Genomic DNA, 7,100 nt, shown 5'->3' with positions numbered 1-7,100 from the left:
AAATAAATTATTTAACGCTAAAACCTTGCACTTTCTGCCTTTTGAAAATTTACTGTAGTTGCGTTTTAAATCATGGTCCTTCAGCCGTTTTAAAAATTAAAGAGGTTGTGCCTTTAATCCGTAAGATTGGGTGACATATTCAGTCGATAGCTAAGCTCGGAAATTTGTTCTGTAATGTTTGGGCAACTAAATAAAGTTGTATGTGTTCGAGTGCAACTAACAGCCGCTCATTTTTGGCCCTTTCCACAATACAAACTACCTGTTCTGTCCTGCGAATTTAACCAGGCGTTTGAGAGTGGTAACAACGAGGCTGCACGATGTCGTCCGTGAGGTACCGTTGTGCCGCCGGTGTTCCTTCAGTCACTACCAGAAGTGACATGAATTCACACCCGATGATTTCCCACACCCTGAAAAATGGTGTGAAACAGCTACGTCCCTCCAAAACACTGGCAGAAAGGGACCTCCCTGCAGGTCGCTGCCATACTCCACAACGCAGCACCACGATACATCGACGAAAACATTGCAACACCACTCGCCAGCCGTCCATGTTTACCGATCACGGTGCCACTCCAAAAGCTCCCCTTTGTGTTGCGGTGTTATAGGTAAATCATGGGTGGGGCTGCTGCTAGCCCCAGATCTATGATATCTCCAAACTGGGGAAGAACTTTCTAGTGGCACCGCCACCCCCCCCCTTCCCTCCTACGTATGTATAGATGGATGCATTGAACTGGGGACCTAGAAACGAAGGACAAGCTGTGTCCCCGCCGTAGCCCTCAGTGGTACACAACCCCACAGCGGGCAACAGCAGTCCACTCACCCCACCGCCGCCCCACACCGAACCTAAAGTTATTGGGCGGTTCGGCTCCTAGTAGACACCCGCTCCTCCCCCCCCCCACCCCCCCACACACATCCTCTCCGGGAAGTCTTATTCCAGACGAGTGTAACTGAGGCGGAATAAGGAGGACCAGCCCGAATTCGCCGCGGCAGCCGGGAAACCACCTTAAAAACCATCCACGGGCTGGCCGGCACACAAGACCTCGACACTAAGCCTCCGGGGACCGACACGCCTTCCCGCTCGTGAAGCCTGGCGGGCTTCCTTCCCCCCCCCCCCCCCCCCATACCCATTGAATGTTTCAGATAGGGCGCCAAAAATTTTAAAAGAATTAATTTCTCAAAAATGTGTTCGTTTTGTAGCGCGGATCTTTCTGAAGAGTTTGATACTTAACACATATACAGGGTGTTTCATTGATAGTGTCCGGGTCAAATATCTCACGAATAAGGATCAAACGAAAAAACTACAAAGAACGAAACTAGTCTAGCTTGAAGATGGAAACCAGATGACACTATGGTTGGCTCGCTGGATGGCGCTGCCATAGGTCACACGGTTATCAACTGCGTTTTTTGGAAATAGGAATCGCCATTTTTTATTACATTTTCGTGTAGTACGGAAAGAAATATTAATGTTTTAGTTGGACCACTTTTTTCGCTTTGTGGAAGATGGCGCTGTGATAGTCACAAACGTATTAGTACGTGGTATCACGTAACATCCCGCGAGTGCGGGCGGTATTTGCTTCGTGATACATTACCCGTGTTAAAATGGACCGTTTACCAATAGCGGAAAAGTCGAAATCGTGATGATGTATGGTTACTGTGATCAAAATGCCAAAAAGGCGTGTGCTATGTATGCTGCTCGGTATCCTGGACGACATCATCGAAGTGTCGGGACCGTTCACCGGATAGTTACGTTATTTAAGGAACACAGGAAGTGTTCAGCCACATGTGAAACGTCAACCACGATCTGCAACAAATGATGATGCCCAAGTAGGTGTTGTAGCTACTGTCGCTGTCGCGAGAATCGGGAATCTCAAAAACATCGGTGTTCAGAATGCTGTATCAACATCGATTGCACCCGTACCATATTTCTATGCACCAGGAATTGCATGGCGACGACTTTGAACGTCGTGTACAATTCTGCCACTGGGCACAAGAGAAATTACGGGGCGATGACAGATATTTTGCACGAGTTTTATTTAGCGACGAAGCGTCATTCACCAACAGCGGTAACGTAAACCAGCATAATATGCACTATTGGGCAACGGAAAATCCGCGATGGCTCCGACAAGTGAAACATCAGCGACCTTGGCGGACTAATGTATGGTGCGGCATTATGGGAGGAAGGATAACCGGCCCCCATTTTATCGATGGCAATCTAAATGTTGCGATGTATGCTGATTTCCTACGTAATGTTCTACCGATGTTACTACAAGATGTTTCACTGCATGACAGAATGGTGATGTACTTCCAACATGATGGATGTCCGGCACACAGCTCACGTGCGGGTGAAGCAGTTAACTTCGCTAACTCTGCCAGATTAATCGGTTCAGTTGTCCTGCGTTTATTCTCCGGTAACGCGTTATTACATGTTTGTACAACGCGTATACCATGTTATTTCGAGAACAGAACTTAAAGCGGCTGCTAATCTAACATGTAGTTTTATTTTATCTGCTTTTCCTGTTAATCGTTGCCCGCATCTCGTGGTCGTGCGGTAGCGTTCTCGCTTCCCACGCCCGGGTTCCCGGGTTCGATTTCCGGCGGGGTCAGGGATTTTCTCTGCCTCGTGATGGCTGGGTGTTGTGTGCTGTCCTTAGGTTAGTTAGGTTTAAGTAGTTCTTAGTTCTAGGGGACTTATGACCACAGCAGTTGAGTCCCATAGTGCTCAGAGCCATTTTTGTTAATCGTTTATTTGCACTCTGGTAGTCTCAATCTATTGCTTTTGCTAATAGTTGTAACAACGCTGATCATTCACACACCCAGTCAACCACATAAACAATCAGCGTTCAGGTTTATTCGTCTCAGGTCTTACAGCCTCGTCCCCTTTTGTCTCCGGGAAAGTTTTTTTTATATTTTTAGATGAAATGGGGACTCCCCTGGCAGAGACATTACATACACTATGAACGCATTCAAAAATCAACTTATGATTAGTTCAGAAATCAACTTAGAATGTGTTCAAAAACGCTCAAAGACCAAATGGGATGTGTTTCAAAATCGTATGGGTAATGGATGGACCAACGTGCGGTGGATGCTAGGCGCTGTGTGATACAAGTTTTTTTTTTTCTAAGAAAATGAATTTGACGCCCCATGAAATAACTGCCCGGACCAGGTACCACAGTTTCCCGCCCCCTGTCCCCCCGCCCTCCTCCTAGACGAAGGACTGGCCAGTCTCAACCAACAGAGCGGGATGACACATAATGTAGCAGGAAGTTCATTATTTGTCATCGAATGAAACGTGTAGATCTGAAGGAGTTACGATGTGCGCAATATAGCAATCTTCCCTTGTCGACCATACCATTGATGATGCTGTACCTGCTTTCACATTCCTCCTATGTAGGCCATGAGCGGTCCACTGTCGCATCTGAAATTCTTTTGAAACTATGCCAGGTGATGATAACGCTGCCTCAAAGCGGATTCACGGCAACTCCATCTCCTGCACACTGAACATCTGATACTATTCACGCGTCTTATACGCTGCAGGCCTAGTGACAAATGTTTAATTCTATCAATACCAATGCTCTCTGATGTGTACTAGAGCCCTACAGGAGCGTCGCCTATCTCCGTAGTCTTCACGCGGCTGCGGTGAGAGAGGGTGAATACACTTCGCGAACACTGGCGGAAATTGCCGAAGATGATTGATGCACCTCGCTGATAGCGCAGCCGTGTGAGCGCTTCTTAGAAGCCATACGTTAATTTCGAGGTTGTCTGCCACCGTACAGATGCCACGCGATTGCATTCGCTTGCTCATTGGCTAGGGATTAGCTGTGTTCAAATGGTTCTGAGCACTATGGGACTTAACATCTGTGGTCATCAGTCCCCTAGAACTTAGAACTACTTAAACCTAACTAACCTAAGGACATCACACACATCCATGCCCGAGGCAGGATTCGAACCTGCGACCGTAGCAGTCGCGCGGTTCCGGACTGAGCGCCTGAACCGCTAGACCACCGCGGCCGGCTGTGTTCAAATGCGTGATGGGATATGCTTACCGCTACACCTTGTGATTCTTACTCCTCTCCGGTCAGTGCCGTTAACATTATCGACCGTAAAGTGTCGTATTAGTTCATTTGTTCGATGTAAACACCAACTGAGTGAACAAAAAAAGAACGTCGGTGCAGGACACTCCAAAATAAGGCGAGGAAAGAAATAAACAAATAAAATTCCCGAAAATAAATTGCATCAGGTGACTGTGTAATGTGGGCCAAAACGCTTAAAAATGTTTTTACACTTCCCTTCCTTTACCTATGTTGGACTATGCATGTCGATCTGTTCTGGCAACAGCTCCATTTTTTGAGTGGCCTTCCGATGTCCACCTTTCCTTTAGGTTTCTATAAGAAGGTAGTCTTTGGGATTCCCATTTCGTTCATTCATTTCACGTATTCCTTCCCGTTTTGGTTGTGGTCTGCTGTTTTGTCACTTACCACAAAAATATTTAGTTCATTTCCTACAGTTTCATTAGGAATCCTGTCCAACTTAGTGCAACATGTGGCTGCTTGCAAATATTTCGTTTCAGCCACCTCAAAATGGCTAGAATCTTTTCTCTTCAAAACACATGTTTCGCTGCTGCACAAAGTTTCTCGTACACTATGTGATCTAAAGTATCAGGGCACCCCCCAAAATTTCATATTAGGTGCATACTACTGCCACTTACTGCCAGATACCCAGATACTCCATATCAGCGACCTGAGTAATCACTAGACATCGTGAGAGAGCAGAATGGGGCGTACCGCGAAACTCACGGACTTCGAACATGGTCAGGTGATTAGGTGTCACTAGTTTCATACGTCTGTACGCGAGATTACCACACCCTACATCCGTAGGTCCACTGTTTCTGATGTGATAGTGAAGTGGAAACGTGAAGGGACACGAGCAGCAACAAAGCGTACAGGCCGACCTCATCTGTTGACTGAAAGAGACCGCCGACAGTTGAAAAAGGTCGAATGTGTAAAAGGTAATCTATCCAGACCATCACAAATGAATTCCAAACTGCATCAGGATCCACTGCAAGGACAGTTAGGCGGGAGGTGTGAAAACTTGGATACTTGGATTTCATGGTCGAGCGGCAGCTCATAAGCCACACATCACGCTGGTAACTGCCATTCGACGACTCGCTTGGTGTAAGAAGCGTAAAGATTGGACGATTGAAGAGTGAGAAAACGTTGTGTGGAGTGACAAATCACGGAACATAATGTGGCGATCCGATGGCAGGGTGTGGGTATGGCGAATGGCCGGTGAACGTCATCTGCCAGCGTGTGTACTGCCAACATTAAAACTCGGAGGCTGTGGTGTTAAGGTGTCATCGTGTTTTTCGTGGAGAGAGCTGGCACCGCTTGTTGTTTTGCATGGCACTATCCCAGCACAGGCCTACATTGGTGTTTTAACCACATTCGTGCTTCCCACTGTCGAAAAGCAATTCGGAGATGGCGATTGCATCTTTCAACATGATTGAGCACCTGTTCATAATTCACAGCCCGTGGCGGAGTGGTTACACGACAATAACATCCCTGTAATGGACTGGCCTACACAGAGTCCTGACCTGAATCCTATAGAACACCTTTGGGATTTTTTGGAATGCCGACTTCGTGCTAAGCCTCACCGACTGACATCGTTACCTCTCTTCAGTGCAGCATTCCTTGAAGGATGGGCTGCCATTCCCCAAGAAACCTTCCAGCACCTGCTTGAACGTATGCCTGAGAGAGTGTAAGCTGTTACCGAGACTAGGGGTGGGCCAACACCATACTGAATTCCACCATTACCGATGGAGGTCGCCACGAACTTTTAAAGTCATATTCAGCTAGGTATCCGGATACTTTTGATCACACAGTATATGTAAATCCATGGAAATGCAACCAGTCACTTTTTTGAATAGTTATTTATTATTGCAAGATCCGGTTCTCGAACCTTTCCAGGTTCATCTTCAGTCGGTTTTCTCGAAGTTAAATCACTGTTTCTAGGAAATTTCTGGGTGCTGGCTTTATGACAAGGAGAAGGAACATGGTTTATTGTTCCACAATGAGTGTTATTTATCTGGTGATATGGATGTAAAATTTTTAGTTTTAGACTTACTGCAGCAGTATGGCCGGCTTTTGTCTGATAGTGGCCATCTGTCTGTAGGAAGAGCATTGGACGCCGCGTGCAACCTGGTTAGAAAGTTCTAGGCCAAGAAAGTTCCAGGGCAACTCTGCAAGCTGAAAGTTTACGGCACTGGAAGATCACCTGTACGGATTGGAGGCAATAACTTGTCTCCTTGTAATCCTGGAAGTCAAGGCTCCTTCACACCTTACTGGAGTTAAATATTGTTTTTAATTGGTACTTGTAATCGAAGGCCACGTCTATGTCAATGTGGAATTAGACCGGTCATATTAACGGGCCTCCAAGTGATTGTGTGAGTGGTCATCAGTGAGTGTAACTGATAATCTTTGTTCCAGGTAATTGGACTTACAGACGCTGATATTTCAGCGTGTAATTTGTATGTGTAGTCATTTCCAGAATAAGTTAATACTGCCTTCTCGTTTGTAGCCTTACTGTCCCTTCTGATCTGTGCTGACAGGTGAGTTTTGGCAGCGAACGACGCGTTTCCGTTTCCTGTGTCCAGAGCGGAGACATGTTTTCTTTCTGCTGCGGAGACACTTTCGTCGTCGCACGACGTCTAGGTTGGCCCGCAGTCGGGTGCCTCCAGCAGCTGCTTCGTGTTGGCTCAAGTTAAGTTAAGTTTGATCGTTTGATACGTGTCAAGGGGGAGTGTCGCCATCTAATTCCGGAGCTCTTGATCTATTCAATATTGTAACTTCAGTAAACACATAAGCCTTAAAGCGTGATCTGCAAGTTCGAAGTTCCTTGTCACTATATTTGCTCTTTAAATACTTGTTTAAACCTTGCAGCCTTGTTAGTAGGTCCGGAGCTTGATAAGTTTTATAATCCTTTACTTATGAGTACGAACTGTTGACGTTTTCCTGTTTCAGCCACAGTTATTAGCTAATTCCATTCAATGTGAAAACAGTCTGCTAGTTGCCTGATGGCTGTGTTAGCCGTCTGCTGCAATTTCCCAA

This window comes from Schistocerca cancellata, chromosome 3, assembly GCF_023864275.1.
Source record: "Schistocerca cancellata isolate TAMUIC-IGC-003103 chromosome 3, iqSchCanc2.1, whole genome shotgun sequence".
In the NCBI taxonomy this organism is placed as follows: Eukaryota; Metazoa; Arthropoda; class Insecta; order Orthoptera; family Acrididae; genus Schistocerca; species Schistocerca cancellata.
Note: the sequence above shows the minus strand (reverse complement) of the source record.